This window comes from Coffea eugenioides, chromosome 9 (assembly GCF_003713205.1).
Source record: "Coffea eugenioides isolate CCC68of chromosome 9, Ceug_1.0, whole genome shotgun sequence".
Taxonomy (NCBI): Eukaryota; Viridiplantae; Streptophyta; class Magnoliopsida; order Gentianales; family Rubiaceae; genus Coffea; species Coffea eugenioides.
Window position 1 is genome coordinate 12577472 of NC_040043.1, and position 23444 is coordinate 12600915.

Consider the following 23444-nt stretch of genomic DNA (forward strand, 5'->3'; position numbering starts at 1 on the left):
TTAGTACAAGTTTAGGAGTGCAATGTGGAGTTAATCCTTAAAATAAACACAAAATCTTGCAGTCTATAAATTATGGTTGCCAAAATTCATCAATTTTTTTTTATCTTAATTACCATCCAGGGAGTTGATTGAGATTTTTTTTCATATTTAATTTAGTTTTGAAGTCTAGAAGATGACTATGAGTGAATCTTTGGACACCTCTATTGAATACATAAAAATAAAAATATGAGAGACGTCTTGTGAATAGCACTAATAGGGGTTGCAAATGGGGATGACAACGGGGCAGGAGTAGGGCATGAATCCCTCCCCGTCCCCTTCTTATGCTATAAAATCTTCCCACCCACCTCATCCCCTGTTTTTTCTAACCCTTCCCTTCCCCACCCCATACCCCCGCAGGTGCCCCCATAGTTGTGTAATTATATATTTTTATTTTGGCATTATTTTTTTATGCATATAACATTAATAACAACTTTGTAAATCACTCTTTTAGATTGTTAGCTAAATATTCAATGTAAAATCAAGGTTAAAAATGACTTTGATCATTTTTAATTCATTTCTCTTCTTTTATAGCAAATCTAAACATATTGTCATTATATTTGTTTAAACAACTTACAATATGTAAAAAAATTTGAAATAAACTAAAAATAACCAAATAATCATTTTTATCATACAAATTATGATATATATATATATGCATACATTATTGATATGTAATTATAATGTGTATATGTATGTGTGTATTAAACAATATATATATATATATATATGCATACATTATTGATATGTAATTATAATGTGTATATGTATGTGTGTATTAAATAATATATATATATATATATATATTTTTTAACCTTACATTGGTAATGGGGGATGGGGCGAGGGATGGGCTTGAAGTATGCTCTCCCGCCCACCCTATTTAATATGAGGGGAGAAAAATCCTTCCCCCACCCCCACCCCCACCGCCACGCCCACCCCATACCCGTCCCATTGCCCTCCCTCGTTGCAAAGCCCGGTAGTGCTACCAGTATATTGTTGAGAGATGGGATGGGCAGAGCCCTAGTTACTAGGCACCACTGACAGTCATGAAAAGGGGCATTGGTTTAGGGGACCAGGGGCCAGGACGGTTGCAAGGCAACCGTTCAGGAACTTTTCATGGCAAAGATGTGATGGGCCCATCATCAACGGCCAAAAATATGGGGAACAAAATGGACATGAGTGTAGAGTATTGTAACTTTAATAGAAACTTGGCTTGTAACTCTGTGATGGCTGCCATTAAGGGTATGAAAAATTCAAAATCAAAATTTTAAAATCAACTTTTGGTAGGAACAGGCGGGCTTTAAAACTCTTTCATCTTAAAAAAGAGGTGGGAAGAAAATGGTGGTAGTGGGTTTTCTCTGAACACAATACATTGTCGCTGTAGCTCTTTATGTTCTTTTCCTCTCAACAAATTACTTCGCATAACATAGACATAAATCTTTGTCTTCTTCTCTTCCAACTCTTAAATAAACCATATCAAAACGGGCATCTAGTCTAAGGTGTGCACAAGATAATTGTGAAGATCCGTTGTAGCAACAGTACACGTCCATTTCACTTGTGGATGACTGAGATAGATATTCATCGAGTAACAAATGCATAGCCGAGACTTGTAAGCGGCCCATCTGAAATCCACTGCCTGGTCAACTCTGTCCAAGGTAAATGCTAATATTATAGGTAATTTGATTGTAATAAATGTGTTATCTAGTAAAGCATGATTTGAAAATTACAAGAGGTATATCATTATCCTTTTACAGAGAACATACATATCGATGGTTAACTTGTACAATAAAGATCCCATACAGAGTTTCAAAAAATAAATGAGGATGTGTACAAATAAAATAACATAAGCGTAAAAACAACTTAACAATGTGGCCAACTTAAATAACTACACAAATGATATAAATGACAATGTATAGATTTTGAGAACTCTGTCGAACCTTACGCTATGTAAAAGTGTATTTTACATACATGCATTTGTTATGTTACAAGTTGATATAAAGGGTGTACACGTTGTTATAAAGTTTGTACATATGATTGTAAAGTATGTAAATACTGATATTATACACAAATTGGTTATAATGTTTGAAATGTATATATTATATAGTGAAATATGCTTTCCAAATTATTAGAGTTATGTGATTACCTATTACAAAGAAGATACATATCCATAAAAATTATTTTACAAAATGTTGTAAAGTGTATACACATCGTTATAAAGTATGTACATATGTGAATACAAATAATTAAGTGCTTATGATGTGAATAAGGAAATAAAAAACAAATATAATAGACATAATTTTTATGGAGAATATGAAAAATTACTTGAAATCACTTAAATGGGTATAGGGGTGGCAATTGGGTCGAATTCGAGCTGACGGGTCGAGTTGAGACTCGGGTATAACAGAAAAATCACTGACCCGAACCTGACCCACCAACCCGAAACGGCTCAGGATACCTGACACGAACCCCAAAATTTCGGGTTGGCGGGTCGACCCGAAATGACCCGAAACTTAATTTTAATTTATTAATTTATCACTGTAATTTCTAATAAAATCAATTTCTCACAAAACTAATTACATAATCAAGTAATAAAAATTTAAATAAATAATTCCAAACCAAATCTAAAATAAATTAAATACCGTAAAAGTGTTTTATCCCAAACCAAATATAAAATAAATTAAAACAATATAAAAGTAAAAAATAATATAATATATTATTTGTCCAAATATAATAATTTCAACTTCATACAAGTTAAATAAATTCATTTAGGATTAAGTAATTAATGCCTTTGAAAAAAAAAATAACTTAGTTTAGTTAGATAAAATAATTTTTATGTTTATTAAATTATTTTTAATTCGTAAACGGGTCATATCGGGTCATATCAGGTCACCACGGGTTGACCCAAAATCGACATGTTTTCTTTTCGGGTTTATCGAATTCGACCCGATTCTGACCCAAACCCCCGAAATCTCAACTCAAACCCATTAATTTCGTGTTAGGTTCATATCGTGTTTTCAGGTCGTATCAGAAATTGCCACCCCTAAATGGGTATTTAAAAATAATAAGGTAATAAATCATATAACGAATCAGATCAAGTAATACCAAGATTTATAAGCTAATGATTTGTTGTATGATAATATGCTACTAATTCACCTTGAATTTGTCTTGAAAAACAATAGCAAAAAATGCTTTTGTCGAATACAGCACAATGGAGGAAGCATTGTGTCCTAAGATCGGCATGGAGTTTCAGTAAGAAGATGAGGCATACAACTTCTACAATAGGTACGAATTAATTGTTGGGTTCAGTGTTCGGAAAGACTACTTGAACAAGGATAAAGACGGTATAGTTACATCGAGAAGGTACACATGTTGCAAAGAAGGTTTCAAACGACGATATGAAGGAGATGTAAAACCAAAGAGAACTCGGGCTGAAACAAAAATCGAATGTGAAACTAAAATAGGGATAATTTTGAGCAGAGAAACAATGAAGTATCAGGTTCAAGATCTGGTAATCGAGCATAATCACACACTACATATTCTAGAATGTGCTTATATGATGTGTTCGCAAAGAAAAGAAAGTATTTCTTAAGGAGCCCAAACTGAGATTGCAAATGATGCAGAAATATCCTTGAAACAATCCCATGAACTCATGGGAAAAAAGGTAGGTGGATTAGGCAATATTGGCTATACTCGTGATGACTTAAAACGCTATCTATGAACAAAAAGAGAGAGGGGATTAAAGTATGGTGAAGCTAGTGCAATGCTACGATACTTTGAAGAACAAAAATTGGAGAATCCGTCATTCTTCCACGCTGAGCAGCTTGATTGTGAAGAACAAATTACAAATACATTTTGGATTGATGCATCAATGCTGATGGATTATACCTATTTTGGGGATGTGGTTACATTTGACACCACATATAAAACCAACAAGGAATACAGACCATTGGGCGTATTTGTGGGATTCAATCAATTATTGTAAGAGCCTTTGCTATATCCTCTGATGTTACAGGCAGTACACGTCCACCTTCAAGTTGTATATATGAGTGAGTTGGATTGAAATTATTCACCAACCACGTGCATATATCCTTTGGAAGGATATGGCATTGGATCTCTAGTAATCCACCAAAACCTATTTCTTCTATTGCAGTTATTTTCACCCCATCAATACGACCCACAAACTTTAAGAATTTAGCTGGTGTACACCTAAACCTGTAAGCCTACAAAAACAATATAACAATGTTGATAAAAATTAACAAATAACAGCCCAATACTTGCACTTGCGCTTTGAAACTTCTAAATCATTTAATTTAAAAACAATAAAATTTGATGCTACGTCCTTACTTGTTTCGTTACATCACTCTCTATGCTTTCTCCCCTATCCGCTATAGACTCCTTGTAGATTTTCATCAACTCCTTATATTTTCTTCATATCTGCTTCATTCTTCCATACAAGTTTCTTCTCATCACTTAGTTTGTTCCATGCATTTCTAGCAGCTATGTTCAGCTTCTTCATTGTTAATGCCTTTCCCTTTGCTTTTTGCTTGCGTGCGAAGTCAATCCTACCATGATTTAATATGATTAGATCCATCACATAGACTTTTGATTTTATCATGAATTTTTTAACTAATTCAAAGCCCCAACTGTAGACAATAATCCTTCTAAAAAACCATATATATCTGTATGCAATGAAATCACTTGGTGGCTTAACCGGCTTTACCGGATTATTGTCATAATGTTCCTCAACCTGTTTGCCTTTATCTTTTGTAAGATTCATCTTCTTGGTTCCCCGACGTCCCATAATGTATTGTTTCAAACTGCACCAAAATAAATGACATGACAAAAACATAAGGGATAATTTCAAAAACCTCCCCTGAGGTTTCTTCACAGAAGTGTGAGTGTTATCACACTTCTGTTGTTACAAATGTACAAGAGGTTTAAATAAAGTTACAAAATGTTCAAAAAATGTTATACTATTTACAGACGGTTGATCTAACAACTGTTTCTACCCCACTCCCTAATATTAAATAGTCATGGAGTTTCCAATGATGTTAACAGCAACAATGGACATTATGCCATTGTCAAAATTGCAATTCCTAAGTAAACAATCAATTACCATCAATTGATTAATGAACATTATGCCATTACCTAATGAAAGGAACTCCTAGATAACCAGAAAACCAACAATTGAATAACCATACTTACAGTTTGTTCTTTACCATGTACACTATACACAAGTGAAAGAACACTCTGTTTTTTTACCATGTTGTGGGTTTGTAAACTATAATAACTATTATGTACAAGAAAAATATCAATTGATACAAACAACATAACAATATGTCATGCCAACTTTATTTGACTAAACTCTCAATCCAAAATCATATAACAAATTAATAGCAATAACAGAAGAATTGCTGCTTAACTGTGAATATTGACAGTTATTGCATTCTCAGAATAGGTACAGAAAAAAAGCAAGCAACTAATAAACTCTTCTGTCACCTTTCACATGATGTTCTTATACTTCCTACAACAATTTCTTTTATATGCATTGAAATTTATATTGTCCAAACAAATCAAAAAATTGTAAGTCCAATTGCACCAGTTGTAACTTAACCCTAACTATCAATCATTTTTGTGATTTCAAATAAGAGACATTCATGGTCACCTATATTCCATTCATGCCCAATTAACTGAGTATTCCATCACAAAATTTTAACTTTCATGTGAACAAAATATGATAATGAGAAACTTGTGTAGGATGAAATTTTCAACAAAAGAAAGAATATCTCATAAATAAGAATTTCTGCTCAACTGTGACTATTGACAGTCATCGTATTCTCAAAATAAGCAAAGAAAAGAAGCAAGCAACTTACAAAATCTTTTTTCACTTTTCACATGATTCTCTTATACCTACCACAAGAATTTATTTTATATGCGTTGAAATTTCTGTTGTCCTAATAAAGCAATAAATTGTAAACCTAATTAAACCACATGTAACTTAACCCTAACTACTAGTCATCTTTTTTTGAAATAGCAGACATTCACTAAACCTATGTACAAATCATGCCCAATTCATTGGGCATTCCATCTTTCTTTCTTTTTTTCCCTCAAAATTCCATATTAAATAGTGTGTATATTGTCTAAATAGTGTGTAAATATTTTTAGTTCATAGCCCGGTACATCTAACAAAAGATAAATTTGTTCGATCATTTCAACAAAATAGAGTTTCTTACCTCGATTAAATTTGAAATCTCCAACTATTGCAACACCCCAGGGCCTTGGATTATGCAGTTTCTCCCCCTCCAAAAAACACCATCGGTCTTCTTTAGGAGGAATTCAGGCAGTTGTTTTGGGAATTAGCAGACAACGGGGAGTGAAATGGGAGTGATTTTGTGGAGTGAAATGGCAGTTCTTTTGTGGAGTGATTTTGGGAATTAGCAGACAATGGGGAAAGGGTTTGGGAAATGGGAAAAGTGATAAAAAGGAACTTTTCATTAATAATTTGGGCGGGATAAATTTGTACTATGCAAACGTCGTTTGACGATGATGCTCCATCCATTTCCATAATTTTTTTTTAATTGCCACTCAATAAAACGACACCGTTGTCTTCAGCTAATTTCACTTTGCGACGTGGCTTCGTTTTGTACGTTGATATTAGCTCATCTAATCTGGGCCATCAAAAGTTTCAGAAGTTGTGGCCTGGTAACCGTCCTGGCCCCTGGTCCTGGTTTAGGAGTGACTGAAAAGATACGAGTTTTGTCTTTTTATCTCTGTCCTTAATAACAAAGTAAGACACGTGGCTGTCTCTTAGTGGCGTCCGAACAAGAGCCTTATTTAGATGTTCCGAATGCACATTTAACCCTTATAAATTATGGGGAAAATGCAATTTTCATCCCCAATGCTTGGGTAAGAGACCAATTTCATCCTCAAAATTTCAGCAATAGCACATTTAATCCTCAATCATTGTCAATTTTGGTCAATTTAGGATAATTGACAGAAAACTCTTAAAATTGGATGGAAAGTAGTCACATGAGACACATGCTCCTTTAGTGTAATTTATTGCAGCCAACAAAAAAGCAAAAATTATCTTCTTTTTCATTCTTTTGTCCCTTTTTAATAATGAAGAACTTTTCCAATATTCTCACTATCATCAATCAGACAATCCGCTGACTATTGGCTAGAAGATTGGTGAAAGCGGATCCCTGAAGAACCCCATTGAAGAAAAATGTCCTTACAAATGAAGGAATTAAATGATCGGTCACCCCCAAACAGAGATCTCATTGTAATCATGTTGAATACTACTATATGTAAAACAGGGATTAGCTCATTGTTGACTTTGGTTTTACTTTTTGTTTATGGTCCCAACTCAATAGGACCATTTGGAGGATTGTAAATGATGGTGTCAATTTGCTCCATTGGTTTTCATAATCCTGTGTCTTGTCCTCTTTTATTTTATTCTACAACTCATTAAGAATATATATATATATATAAGTGTAACTATTATCAGAATTGAGTTGCAACTGTACAAAATTGGGAACAAATTATGTGACCAAAATCATATGTAAAAATTGAGATTTCAGCAAGTTTTCATACACAAAATAGCTTCCTTACAAACCGAAAATGTCCACTTTCGTACGCAAAACGTACATAATTGATCAATCAATAGCTGGTTTTCATACTTCTCTGTTGCTACTTTAGTCTACATTTATACTAAACCCTACCTCTTACAAACAAAGGATTATCCAACTAGCATTCTAGCAAACACATTTGTTTCCACAAAATACAATCTCAGTCTGGCAAATTTAGCAAGATTTCATACTAGACTTAGCAACAGCTTGCGCCACTTTCCATTTGCTTTGCCTGTTCTCCTCCAACTCAAAACCAACAACACCATTAAGACCACAATAATGTTGATGAAAATTTTCTCCCTCTTTCGTATCTTTTCAACTATTTCTTCCAACTTATTCACCATTTTTGGTAAACTAGGTATAAGTACCCTTCCTCTTGGACCATTTCCTCATCAACCTATCAAAATACTTGCACTTGTCGAGCCTCTAATAAAACACGATTCAAAAATTTGTTAAAATCAAAGTTTTACTGGTGTGTCAATAGTACAATGAGTTCTTACCGGCCACAAAGAACAACAAGAAATCTTCTTTCAAATTGTCGTCCCGCTAACAAGTTGTTAGTTTTGTCCTCAATCCACAATTGTAGACAGGTGTTGATGAAATCGAAGAAGTAGAACTTCTACTTCTTATTTTAGCACTCTAGGTTCTCCATGGCCTTTGCTATTACAAGTAGAATAATAGGTATTGAGCATGGTGAAACTTTGCCTGCAAAACTTAGAGCTAGAAAATCCAGAGCATATACTCAAGAAAGAAGGAGAAACGAATGAAAAAAGAAGACAGTTTTCCCCATTTTGTTGGCTGCAATAAATTAAACTAACGGAGTATGCTTTCATGTGACTACTTTCTATCCAATATCAAAAGTTTTCCATCAATTGTCCTAAATTGACCAAAATTGATAATGTTTGAGGATTAAATGTGTTCTTGTTGAAACTTTGAGGATGAAATTGGTTGCTCACCCAAACATTGGGGATGAAAAGTGTATTTTTCCCTATAAATTATAGTATAAAGACTTTTATGTTGTTTCTAAAGTAAATATTTTTGTCATTTGATATGGCAACTTCAAGATCACTATTTTAAATGGCAAAAGTGACTTTAAAGTTGCTATTGAGATGGCAACTCTAGGCAACTTAATTTAGAACAAACAAACTAGAGATAATGGTGGTTTTGGATAAAAAAAAAATCTAAAGTTATCCTTCCAAATGGTGACTTTGAAGTTGCTTTCTCAAACGGCCAAAAACTCTACTTTGAGGAGAACTCAAAAGTTTTGGCTACTTTCAGAATTAGAAGTTGAATTATTTAGGTAAATTACCCTTTTTCCTTCTCCGTCTTAGGCTATCCATCCACTTCAACCTAATTATGAGTTGAATCAAAGAGCTATCTCTGATAACTGATTTGCATATTATACTTCAAAGACGGATGGAATCAAGATTGAACTTCTAGAGAATGGATCAAGATGTTGCATCCTGTCCTTTAAATTCATTGAATTCAGCAATTGATTCCATTGCAAAAGGACAGTTTATAAAACATTATCTAGATTGTTGTTCACACATTCCTACAACATTCCAAATAACGATGCTACCATAAATCTGGTAGCATAATGAGCTTATCAGAAGTTGATTGTAGCCATTGAATAAGCCATCAACCCTTCTAGGCATAAACTTTAAAAATACATAATGAAAATAAAATCTAAACTTGTATAAAAACCAAACTTAGAATCTATTACAAAAGATAAAAAATTAGGAAGGAAGAAAAACCCCCTTGCCACATGAGCATTTCTCCTTGTCTTCTTCATCCTCCAACTTCATCTTTGTTTATCCTCATATAAGAAAGGATGAACTAACTAACCTAAACTGCTTCTACACTAACCGAAACTAAGAAAAAGTGAAAATTATACTTTTGTGATGAAGTCTTCACTCTCCCAAAAGCTCCTTAAAATGAAGTCACAAGATTCTATAAACAAAGAAAATTTCAAACCCTTTTACTTGTGTCTTTCTTCTTGTGTGAACATTTGATAAAACTTGGCTTCAAAATTCAACAATTATGGCTCTAATAGAATTAAGAAGATTTGAAGTGACAAAAGGTGTTTCTTGTTAATGCTTGTATTCTCCTTCTAACCACCAAAATGTCTTGCCAATACTTGAGGTACTTGGGAAGAATAGCTCACAAGAAAGCAAGTTGCACAAGTTGTGCAAGTTGCTCAAAATGTTGGCTTGACAACGGGCCTTAGAACCGACTCAAGTTGCTGAGGTTACAGGGCCGATTCCTTTTGTGAAGCTCATGACAAACTTCAATCAGCTGCTGCCCTAAAACCAGTCTAGTAACCGATTTAGTCTTCTAAGTAGAGGTGGCAATTTGGATTGAGATCCATTTATCCATCCATATAATCCATAATTAAATGGATTTGGATTATCCATTTATGGTATTGGTTTTAAATGGTTGACCAAAGTAAAATCATTAAATTAATATAGGTTTATATGGATTATCCACAAAAATCACATATATCCATTTACTTAAAAACCAAATAAAAGAAATGGAAAGATCCCTTTAACTAGAACCAACTGGGAATTGGCTTTGGAGCTTGGCTTGCCTCTGCGTCTTAGCTCGTGATGGTTAATTCGTATGCTTAAACAGTGATTAGTTGCATGTAACTGGAATCTATACATTCCTGTGTAAAAGCATCACATCCGTGATTAGTAAGAACATATATTGCTATGAGATTATTTATATATGTGAGTCACATTTCACATTGAGGGTGAGGAAAAAAAAATTCTTGCTTAAGACCACACGTCACAGCTGTTGAATGAAGGATTGTGTGGGAAACTCTTAACAACTTAAACATAATTAAATAAGAGGTGATTTGAACTCTATATTTCTACAAGTAGTGATATATTTTTAACATAATTAAATAGGATCATTCCAACTGACGTATTTTGCAGTTACTTTTGAGGTGAAAGTATTGAAATTTACATTTCTATTATTACTGATAAATCCAACTGGTAAGGAGCTTGTTCTGCAGGTTAATTGATTTTTAAAGTTACAGAGTGATGGTAAAAAGTGTACAATAGTTGAAGTAGCAGTGAGACGCTCATAATTTAGGTCAGGTCAGTGATAAGTGACTAATTTACGTAATAATTGTATGATATTTTATATTATTTTTAGTCACTTTGGTTATATTACTGGAAGAAAATGAATCATTTTGGCTATAATGGGTGAAAAATGCTTTTAAGTAATTAAATGAGGTTTTTATCACTTTTTACTTGGATTTTGTGCATTTTGACAGTTTTGACATATTTTCATATTTTGGCTATAACTTGAGTTACAATGATCGGATTGAGATGATTCTTAAACTAATTTGAAGATAAGAGATAGATCTACAACTTTGGTGAAGATATCTGAATCCAGTTTGAAGGTTTTCCAGGTCAAAAAACTGAATTACAGTAGCTAATTTCTATTGGTCGAAGCTGAAACAGGGCAGTGAGCAGTCAAGGGTATTTTGGTCATTTCTCAGACTACACAGATCCAAATGAGGTGATTCTTGATGCATTGGAAATCTAACTCAATGGGCTACAAGTTTTATGTTTTGGTCAAGATCTAAATTAGCTTTTATCATCAACAAAAGTTTAGTTGAAGTTGATGCAAAATCGGAGCAGAGCTGGAAATTGAACAAAAGTGCACCAAAATATCACAGTAGCAATCCAGCCGGAACTTGGCCGGATTTCTGGCCAGATTGTGGTCAGAGAAGGCTGCTCTTTATGCGAAAAACTTATTTTCACCTCCAACAAATCACATGCAATGCCAGATATGTGAGAACTACTTTGCAGCTGTAAAAGGGTGGTATAGGCCTCATTTTCTTGACTTCTTTCATCTTTATATAGTCAAAACTTGCAAGATTGAAGAAGAGTAGAGAGACATGCCGGAGAACTTGGAGAGTGCAGAAATGTAGCTCTTTCATCTTTTGAGTGTTAGGTTAGCATTAATGTAGACTAGTATAGTTCATCCATTTTTGTATGTTAGCTAGATTAGGATGAAGATGGAGATGAAGAAGGATGAGTTGAAGCTCAAGTGACATGGGTTATCTCTTCTCCAACTCTTTATCTTTTGTATCAGATTCTTAAGTATAGTTAATATACAAGTTCTGGATTTTGTGTTTATTATGTGTCTTTAAAGTTTATGCCTTGGGTTTGGTTGAACTTTCTATGATTGTTAGTGTTTATTATTTGGCTATTTGATTGCTATGATTTGAGCAAGTTATTTAGCACTTTAACTCTTTAAAATCATGATTAATCTGGTACCATTAATTGTGATTATCTAAGGTGTTGTTTCTGCAATGAAAATTGAGATTTAACACTAGTTCAAGAAGTGCTAAACATAGGGAGTACACTCACGAGAGTAGAGGTGCACCTATGTGGTTTTAGTGATTGATTTCATGTAATTTCACTGAAAAAATGAACTTGTAGCTAATTTCATAACCATGAGAATATGTATGGATTAGTTATGAGTATAATTGATTCACTACGAAAATAGGTTTCATATGCATAAGGAAATTACACCATAACTAGTCTAGATAGTAGTATTCAATGATCCAAATATAGCACTTGCATGAGTAGTTAGGGATACCACAACCAAAGGAACTTTCATTTGTTATTTTCTTGCATAAGTTCAGTAGGTTTTACTTGTTATAATTCATTGATAGTCCTAATAATAGAGAAGCTTTAGTAGTGCCGGTAATTGCAATCTTTCTTGTGGGATCGACCCTTAATACCCTATACTAGCTCACGATTCATATACTTGCGATAAATCGCGTGTTGGGTATTTAAGAGTTTATAAATGTAAAATTTGATTAGGATGAGCTTAATGTTATATGTATACCCTATGCTCGTCAAGTTTTTGGCGCCGTTGCCGGGGAAGATTTGGCAATATTGGTGTGAAGAGCAACTTTATTAGTTTAGACATTTTATTAGTTATAGTGTGAATGTTATTTTCTATAATTTTAGTGTTTTATGTGTGTATGTGTTTTATCACCTATTCTTCTTACTAATTTTGCTTTTGAGATTGTTTAAAAGCAATTTTAGGTGATGAGAAGGGTAGGTCAATTTGGAGGACAATGCTTGAGAAATGGAAGATTGGCAATGGATGGTTACCAAGTGCAAAACTCCTTCAACAGAGGTAACCAAGAATTTACTGAATGTATGTCTTTTGAAAATGGTTTAAGGTGCTTAATGACTAAATTTGATGTTATGATGTTACAAGTTCAAATGGACACAATTATGCATAAAATTGAGCAAGGGAGGAATGTTAATGCTTTTAATTCTTATCATGTGATTTGTGGCTTGTGTGGAGGTTATCATGCTACTAATACATGTATGCAAGTACAAAATATGGATTATCATGATGAATTAGAGTATTACAATCCTTGTTTTGATCGATATAGTGCTAATTGGAGCAATTCTCCTGCTTATGGTTGGGATAATCAATGTATATATAGTGATTATCCATATTTTTATGATTACCAACCTGAAAGTGTCCAATATGAATCAAAACCATCTTGGGAGTTGGCAATAGAGAAGTTAGTTAATACACCTCTACCTTGGGAATTAGAAAGTGAACCATTAGCTAATGATTCTAATGTATCTTGGGAGCTAGCTGTAGAAAATTTTTCTAATCAATTTGATTCAGCAATAGAAAAGCTAGCAAATGCAACTTCCGACCGTTTTGATAGGATTGAGAAAAGAATAGATGAATTAGCTTCTCACTTTGGTAGAATACATGAGCAATTGAATGCATTGTGTGAAGTTATTTCCTCTAATAATTTGCAAAAAGATCCTAGCATGAATGGTGGGAATGTTGTATGTGAAAATGGGTCGCATTTTGATCAACATAATGATTCTAACTTGTGTTTCAACGAGGAAATGTCCATTTTACATAATAATATCTTTGGAGCTAACTTTGAATCTCAAGAGGTGAGCTTTAATGACTCATTTTTCACCCCTCTTGAGGAGTGTATAAAAAGTACAGGTTTTAAAGGTATTCCTACCCAAGATACTCTCATGGCATTTCCTTTGGTGAATTTTCAAGTGGTGCATATTCAAGATAATATCTATGAAACACTTGGGATAGGTAAGTCACTTTCATTTCTCACATTATTAGATCATGTGACTTTTGCTATAAAGTCACCATTTAATGATCCACCAAGGCCTAAAATGGTGGATTATTCATCAACTAAATCTCCTTGATAATGAGGTGATATAGTCAAGCTAATAACTATAAAGAAGCGCTAGTTGGGAGGCAACCCAACGATTTCTTATTTTTAGTAAATTTTAGTTGTTTAACCAGTGTTTTTGTGTGTTTTGTAGGTGGCAATAGCAAGGGTTCATGCAAATGATTTCAATGACAAAAGTGTCTATATTGAGGCAAAAAGGAAGTTTTCATGTTCAATTACTGCATTTCATGCATTTAAAGTATTTCATGTTAAAATTATAATCATGCATGATCTTGTTAAACTTGGATTTTATTCAAAAAATATGAAAGCAAGTGGATACTAGTGGAATGCGGAAGGTTGGCCAAGTAAATTTGGAGAAAAAACTACAGAAAATAGCTTTTTCTGCGGCAAATCTGGCCATAAATCCGGCCAAATATTGGCCGGATTGAAGGCCGGATAGTCAAGGGAGAAAGAAAAAATTTTTCGGACATTCTGGCCAGAATCCGGCTGAAAATCTGGCCGGATTATAAAAAAAAAAAAACCACTGTTGCAAATCCGGCCAAGAATCCAGCCGGATATGCAACAGCAAAAAAAAAAAAAAAAAAAAAAAAAATTCTGCCCAGCAGTCCCTCCAATTTCTGGCCGGATTATAAATAGTAACCAGCGTAAGATGAATCCGTTTCACGGATTCCTCATAATTTTTCTCCCTTCTTCTTCAACCCAAATCACACACTAACATCTCAAACACACACCACTCACTAAAACACCACTTTTCACCATTTAATCTTCAAATAACCTTCACCAAATCACTTTCTCCCATCCTCTAGAGTGAATTTCATAGTTCATATTTTTTCAAAAATAATTCTAAAGTGGTTTCAAACTTACCATCAGTTAGGGTTCTACCTTCTTGAAATCGCTCAATTGAGGTCAAATTGGAGTAAGTTTCTTGGGGGTTTTCACATCATATTCATCACTTAACATCACCAAACCAATTTGAGGTAACAATTATTCACCTAACTTTGTAATTTGAATTTTGCCATGATTGAATATTTTCCATTTTTAGGCAATTTTTATATGTGAAATTAAGTGTATTTATTTGAGCTTATTGATGCTATTGGTGATTGTTAGTAATAAATAAATTTTGTGATTTGTATTTATTGTATTTATTTGGTGAATTATTGCTAGTTTTGTACTTAATTTGGTTTGGTAACAAAGTTGCATATTAAGTAGCCAAATGTAGCATTTTAATTAGCTTAGTGGGAGTTTTTGATATTCATGTGAATAATTTAGATTACCTAATGAATGAAAAGGTGCTTGATTAAATGATTTCTTGAATTCTTAGGTAATTCTAAAAGAAGAGGTGAATTGAAGATAGCCTTAATTGATGAAATTCATAAATGCACTTACAATTTTTGTGGTTCAATAGTTTTTAGTATTTCATGAATTCTCACGAAGGTCATTTATATTTTGGTTTGGTGTGTTTGCCTCCATTTTGACATTACTTTTGTACTTGAGGGGATTTGATCATTGATGACTAAATGTATAAATGGAACTTACTTTGTTCGTGATGGTGGATTTATTGTGTGAAATTAGCTTCCCTTTGTTTTGGATACTAATGCATATATTTGATTATCAAAGATTAACTCATTTCATGATTTTTATTCCTTGAACATTGTATGGTTCCACATGCTTGATCATTTTTCCTTTTTCCTTGAATTGCATGTTTTTGTTGATTGCAAACTTTTATTTTTAAGAAGTTGATTTGTTTTGATTTTGTCTTTTTCCAGGGTACAATAATTAAACTCTCCATTCTTTCCCAAATAAGGTTGAAAATTCATCACTTGGCCATGGATTTGGACTGCGCAAGTTCATATGAGTATTATTTTCTTTTACTATTTATTTATTTTTCTTTTCTCACATTGAGGACTATGTGAAGCTTAAGTGTGGGGGAGGAAATATTTGAACTTGCAATATGATGATATTTTGTGGACTTAAATGCTTAGAAACGTTGGAATTGTGTTTGAATTATTTGCCATGTGGATAATTTGCCTGAAATTGGGTTTGTTGGCAGAGAGTTTTCATCCATTTATAAGGAGAAACTCTGTAAAAAAATTTCTAAAATCTTTTCCAATATTTCACTATGGCCCATAAGTTCTTCAAATTTTTGCATTTTCATTCAAAAAGGGCTAACTTGTTCCAACTTTAAATGTTTAAATTCTTCCAATTGTTGAAACTTTATGTAGACACCAAATTTTTGGTGTAATTTCATTTTTAGTTTTTTATTTTGTCGTGTTCATTTTTAGTTTTTAGTTTCCAGTTTTATTTTTATTTTTTAAGTTTTATCATAGAATTTGTTGAAAAAAAAAAGAAAAAGCATTCAAAAAATATGATTTAGTCGTTTGTAATTTAAATTCAATGCTTTCTTGAAAGAAAAATGAAAAATATGAAAAATGAAACAAACAAAAAGATGGAAAATGGCCATTTTTGTTGTTTTTAGTTGTTTAGTTTTTAAATTATTTTCATTATTATTATTATTATTACCTGGTTTTTGGCAATTTGTTATTATTATTATTATTTATATTTTATCATTTCTGTATTTATTAAGTGGAAAGTTAAAAAAAAAAAAAAAAAAAGAAAAAAGAAAAAAGAGAGAAACGCGACTTGCAAGCTGCGTTTTTGCAGCTTGCAAGAGAGGGCCTCGGTGAGCCCCTTGGGCTGCAATATTTGAAGAGAGTGCTGAGTGTTTTAGGGTTGGAGGTTCCAATATAAAAGGAAGAGAAAGGGGAGCCGCAAGGGAGAGTTCGGTGGTCTGGAAAGAGGGGGAAGAAATCAGCAGGAGTGAGCGGCTGCAGGAAAGAAAAACAGCCGAGAGTGAAAAGGGAGGAATGACTGAACGACGGCTGGGGGGTTTTGAGGGAAAGAAACCTACGGGCTGGATAGAGGAGAGCCGGGAGTGAGCGAGAGTTTTCTGGTTGAAAGGGAAGTGAGGTTGGAAGAGATAGGTTTAAGGTTGAGAGGCTGAGGTGGTTGGCGGCTGGGCTGAGTGAAAACACAGGGAACCGAGAAGGAGCTACGGCCGAAAGAACAAGGAGAACATGGGAGGGGCTTCGGCGATAGCAGAGAGCGAGAGGAGCAAGGAGAGGAGTCTTTAGGTTCGAATCAAAACCTTAGCAGCAACGGAATCCACCCCTGCCGCCTCCCTGCTTCACCGGAGAAGAAAACAGAGGGAGAAGTGTTTTTTACCGTCCAGGTACGTTAGTGTCTCCTCAATCCTTCAAAGTCCATTTGATACTGATGTTATTACATTGCCATGCTTGTGTTTGATGGTCTGTGATTCCATGTAAGGCCATGAACGAATTATGTTAGAAAGAATGGATTCAAAGTTCCTTATACAGTTTACCTGATGAACCCGTGCGGTTTTCGTTTGATGTTTGCGGTTAACTTTGTACGTTTGCCAGACCAAAATCAGGGGAATGACAATGAAATTTCTGTTTTAATGTCCCATTCTTCACTTGTGTTAATGAATCATGTTTCGGCTAGATCATAATTTTCTCTAATCTGGTGTTGTTGTGGGTTGTCTCTTGGGGTCCCCATTTGCGTGGTTTGGGTTTGTTAGAGTTTTTGGGGTGCGGTTTGCAGCAGAACAAATGGGGCCTCGCATTTTCTTTACTGTTTCTCTTGCCCGCATTTACTCACCAAAGTGTCGGCCATTTAGTTTGCTGGTTGACCAATCTATTGGAAAGAGGAATTAGATTAGGGGCTGAAATGTTTGGATCATGTTCTAACACTAAAAATTCTTGCTGCATTCTGTTTCTGCTACATTCTGTGGCCGCATTCTTTGGCTTGTTGCGGCAGTTTCATTTCATGAGTGTGCATAAAGATTTTCCTCATTCTGGTTTCGCCATTTCCTTGCATGTGTGATAAGCTAGATAAGAGCATGAGGGTGGGTTTCGGCTTGAGAGGTTGTGAATCTGTCAAGGCGAAGTAATAGATGCTTAGCATGAGAAAATTGCCGAGGACTTTTGCTGCATTTTTTTTCCCTTACAGTTTCTTTCTATGGCTGCTCTCTCTTGTTGCATGAAACTGTGAATGCCATGTTAGCTGCAACAACTTGTTGCAGCTCATGAAGTCTGAAGTTTAGGAAGCCATGGCACGGCAGGCCACTACTCTACGCGTAGATGTGTTTTGGCTAAAATACAGCAGCCTGTTTGCTTGTTTGTTGATTGCAGAATTTTTTTTTTTTTGCTACATTTTACACTTAATTGCTGTGATTAGTTCCTCTAAGGATAGACAGCTGTGGCTAAGTGAGGTTAATGACATGAGTTTGGTATGTAGTTCGCATGGTTTAAAGCTGTGATGTTTGGGTTTGAAATCAGTTTTTTTTTATAGACAAAGCTATGCGTGTGGATTTGTTTGTTGGCTGAAAGCATAAGAGCAAAATAATTGCAGAAGCTCACTTTGAATTTGATTTACCTGCTTGTTTGGTGTTAGATTTATGCCTTGATGGTTTGGTTAGAAGATTTTTCGATCAAAGTGGTGTTAAGGTTGAGAAAAAGAAAGTCGCGATTGTTTTCTGGTTTGCCAAAAGCTTTTAGCAGAAAAATAGCTTAGCTTGCTGAATGGTTTCTTCGTGCATGCATGAAACTTTCAGAAAAATTGCTCTTTAACCCCCCAAGTCCCCTCTTGACCCACTATGGCCCAAGTAATTTGAATACTTAATCAATTTAATCCCTCAAGCTTCTCCTTGTTCCACTATGACCCAACCAATTGAATAATTTCATCAATTTGGTCCTTGGTAATTTTAATTTGTGCAACTTCATTGCTTGTTTGATTCCAATTAACCACCTTGCTTTGTTTAAATTGCACTTCATGCATGAATTTAAGAGCTTTATGACTAAGTGAGCCTTGTTTTGCCCATTTCTTTTGATTTTTCTTAAATAAAGTGGTGCCATGACCTGTTTATTATTTTGGAGGGTAATTGAATAATTTCACTTCATTTGGACTCCATTCCAAGAGAGGTACACTCTATCCCTCATTTGCACTTCATTTGACCCTATGTGCTCCTACGTGTTATGTGAATATGCCTGTCTACTTCGCTTTCCTTACCTCTTTGCATGCATTTACTTACTTTTACTGTTATTTAAGTTTTATGGGGTATGTGTACACCTCTTGGCTTGTAATAGATAGGGCTCGGAGAGCATCTGGTCCATTTCCCCTTTCCCTTTACGCTTTTATGGGGTATGTGTACACCTCTTGGCTTGTAATAGATAGTGCTCGGAGAGCATCTGGTCCATTTCCCCTTCCCCTTGGTTGCTTGCTTTTGTTGTTACATGTTAAATTGCTTTAGTAGGCTCTTGCATCTAGTCGAGCATGCTAAGTGCTACGTGCTACGTGTTTACGAGCGTTTTGGCATGTCTACTTGCTTTCTTAGCCATGAATGAATGGAATGGATGAATGTACATCTCCGCTAGTCCAACGCTAGTCGGAATTCGTAGAATGGGCTAGTCCAATGCTAGACCCTTAGGGATTTCCCCTCATTAGCATATCATTTGTTTGTTCACTACATATCACGCATTTTCCCTAGTTTTATCACTTGGCATGCTCCTCGAACCCCCTTTCCCTTCATTTTAGGATTTTTGCATATCATGATAGTTGTAGGGTCCATTTGCTTGAGGGTCCCCTTCTGATAAGGGAAACGAGCGAGTGTGGCTACTCGATAGCCTTAGCACGCTAGTTTCGCCTTCTAATCAAAGGGAAAATCGAAGTCGACAAGTTAGGAGTCATTCCCATACCCGACCTGATGCATTCCCTTAGGATCATTCATTCTCATTTATCACTCACTCATTCTTTTCAATTCACATTTTCCTTTCCTTATTGTTCATTTTGATTTCTACTTCACAAAATTGCATTTAATTACACCTATATGCACTTATCACTATATTTCATACACTTGCACACAAACACTTGGAATTTTCATACAATTGCACACGTGCACCTTTTCATACACTTGCACACAAACACTTGGATTTTTAATTTCTTTCATACACTTTCACACTTGCACACTTGAGTCTCATTTGCATTAATCGACCTCTATGGGGTTTTCCTTTGTTGGCCGCCACAATTCATGTGGTTTGGGACCAAAAGCCTCACGAGAGACATCGTAGAATTTAGGATTGCATTTTTCTTCCCGTTTTGCATTCATATAGTCATATCCAACGTGCGAACATATATTGGGTAGAAAATTAGGAAAGGTAAGGTTAAGTCGCGCAACTAGCCTTGGCTAGGTCAAAGGGGTGCCTTGGATTCTATCCTTGCCTTCCCCTTTGTCAAACGTGACCCCCGAACCTTTTTCTTTGGCTTACGTGGACTAGGAGTCGTTTTAAAAAGGGTTTTACTACTTTGTCTTTAAAAAACACTTTTTGGGTGACTTGGTACACCCCAGATCTATACCAAGTGGCGACTCCGTTTTCATATTTAAAAAACCCTTTTTAAAAACTGTCATTTGGCCAAATCGTCGCTTTCCAAAGTCCCATGGCCTTTTACTTTTCATTTTGCACACGTTCACACCACACTTCACACACCACACACCCATCATATCGAAAAGTGGGGCGCGACAGTTGGCGACTCCACTGGGGAATTCCTAAGTGGGTCCAAGCATTTGACTTAGCCATTCGTTTCCTTTTTCTACCCTTTTTATGCATTGCATTTGGATATTAGGGTTGCATTTTCTATTTTAGGACTTTTTCGCCTCGCGCACGTATCAAACTATTCCCTCACTCACGTGTGTATGATTGGTTGATTGGATGTATGTATCTCGCGCTTGCATTGCATTTGGGGGGGGGTGTGTGTCACCTTTAGAGCCTCGCGTGGTTCTCACCCCTTTCCCTCAAAATAGGGAACACTTCATACGTGCACGTTTACTTGCTTTTATCCCATTTTATTTTGTTTTTCGTGGGCGTTTCCCACACCGCCTTGTAGGATTAAGATCGATTGCCTTGGGTAGGCGGCTGGTGTGCTCTGCGCCCATAGCGCTACCTAAGGGATCACTCGAGCCACCGACCGAGGGCCCTGGGAGTGATGACCCTTCGCCTTTAGGTCTGAAGGCTTGGGAGCCGAGACTTATCGAGTCTAGTTGCATTAGTGAGCCCCAGCCTCATGCATCCATGTTAGAATTTGCCTAGGTTAGAGTCAACCTCACCCTTTTAAGCACATTAGGCACGAGGGAAGGGGTTCCACCCCTTTTTACTTGTTTTATTGTATTGCCTTTCTTATTTGCTCCCAATGTGTTATGTGTACTATCAATTGTGCTAACCATTTCATTGTTTTCTTGTCTTGCATTCATATGCCTTAGCAATAAGAGGCCTCTTCGGCACTCTTTTAGTGACTTACCCACTAGATAGCTCACCTGTTTAAATTTCAGTTATTGCACTTGATTTTCAATAAATACATTTCATTTTTAGACCTTTCCCCCGATGCATTATTTATGTCCTTTAGGCCATATTTGTCACATATTTACATCGCTTTAATAATTGGCATCATGCATAAACCATAGAAAGGGAATGCCATTTAGGGGATCCCGTGTTAGGAATAAACCACCCTATGTCTCGGATATATAATCCAAATGAGACTTGCACGTTTACCTTTCTCGTACCATCCGAAGGGGTTGTGCACAAGGTAAGGTAGGATCCGATCATTTTCATAGAGTGATTTTTGGAATATGAGCATCTAATAATCACTTTTTGGCCATTTTATCAAAAATTGGTAAAAATCCCTTGCGTGAAGGACATTAATTTGAAGAAATTCACAAGTGATTCCTCCTATTGGGACGATAAATAAATTGAGGCCAAAATATGATTTTTAGAAGCTCATAGGCTAATGCACCTCAATAATTTTGAAATAATCATTGGCCAGACAATTCAACCAATCCATTTTGCCAATTCATTCAATAAATCATCATTTCATTTGACCAATTTACCCTTTTTAGGGTCACCTGGTCGATTTTTGAATAAATCATCAATTCATTTGATCAACTTACCCTTTTTAGGGTCACTTGGTCGATTTTTGAATAAATCATCAATTCATTTGACCATTCTACCCTTTTTAGGGTCTTTTGACCAATTTACCCTTTTTAGGGTCATTCGGCCGATTTTTGAATAAATCACTAGTTCAATTTCATTCATTTGGCCAATTTACCCATTTTTAGGGCAACCGAGCCGATTTTGAATAAATCAAGTTTCGTTCAGTCTAGTTGATCAATTTACCCTTTTTAGGGTGATCTGATTAATTTTGGATAAATTAAATTTCATTCCATTCATTTGACCTGTTTCCCTTTTTAGGGTAATCCGGTCGATTTTTAATAAATTGTCAATTTCATTTGACCAATTAGGGTTTCAATGTCGAATTTCAAAAATGAAAAACCTAGTCGATTTTGAGAAAAACATCCGTTGCATCCAGCCATTTGATCAGTTGGAGTTTTGACCTGTGCTTCACTGAGAAAAGTTGTCAAAACGAATTCCAATCTCTTCGATAGGAAGTTCGTCAAGGTCAAACCCGTGCGTTTTTGCAAATTCTTGTATCGATCAAAAGTGATCAATCCCTTCGGACGAGGTCCTTATTTTGACCAACGTCTTTTCTCATTCCAATGGGCCAAATTTTTCAAATTATTTTTTTCACTCAATGAGTTGATCAGATCCATCAGGTATGGTATAGTGCCTGCTCTGGAGGATTGCATTTTCATGCTAGGCCTACCCTTGGCACAAAAGGGCTCCCCCATAGGACATGCATACCGATTTTGCAGTTTTGCCTACTAACTCGGGGTATTTTTCTTTTTTTCCCCCTCCCCTGCATTCATAAAAATGTTTCAATAAGGTGAAAATATTTTCCTATATTGGATAACAATTTTTGATCCGATAAAGTTCAGAAAGTATCATTTGATTCTTGGGCAGGTCCTATAATGAAAACATAAATGATCTATCCGGAAGCTCTACGCTAAAGCCTCTGAGAGATGTTGTAATTGTTTTCCAAAGGAAAATTTTGTATATTTGATTTGTTAATACATTTTGTTCCAAAAAGTGTATATGTGGAGCTCTTTACAAGTTTCTCTCTTCTCATTTGTATCGTAAATTGAATGAGAAATTTTGTTTCAAACTTTTTCAGCAATAAAATTTTTGGACAATTATTGTTTTTTATATTCATGTACATTTCATTCTTTATTCTTACTCATTGGAGAGTTCATGATGAATTTTGAGAAATAAAACCAAATTGAGATTTTTTCCAACCTCAGTCTGAGGATTCACAAGTGTATACTCTCTACAATTTTCATGCATACCAGGTTGGTGATCCGAGCTGTACAATAAAAGTGCTCAAAAATAAGAGAGGTCCTTCAAAAGGCCCAATGAGATACCTTTTCTCCTTCGCTGAACAATTCGTGTTTTGCCACTTCTATTGACCCCATTGGGGCAACCTTTACTTGGAAAGATGTCCATAGTGTCTAATTAGACTCAAATCACATCTAAGTGAAAGCGAAAGGGTGCATTAATTAGACTCAAATCACATCTAAGTGAAAGCGAAAGGGTGCATTA

At 35.2% G+C, this 23444-nt stretch overlaps 1 pseudogene; it reads left to right on the forward strand.

Moving 5' to 3' along the window:
- The first annotated feature begins 1082 nt into the window (after window positions 1-1082).
- Window positions 1083-23444, forward strand: part of LOC113782216 — a 37360-nt pseudogene continuing 14998 nt past the window's right edge.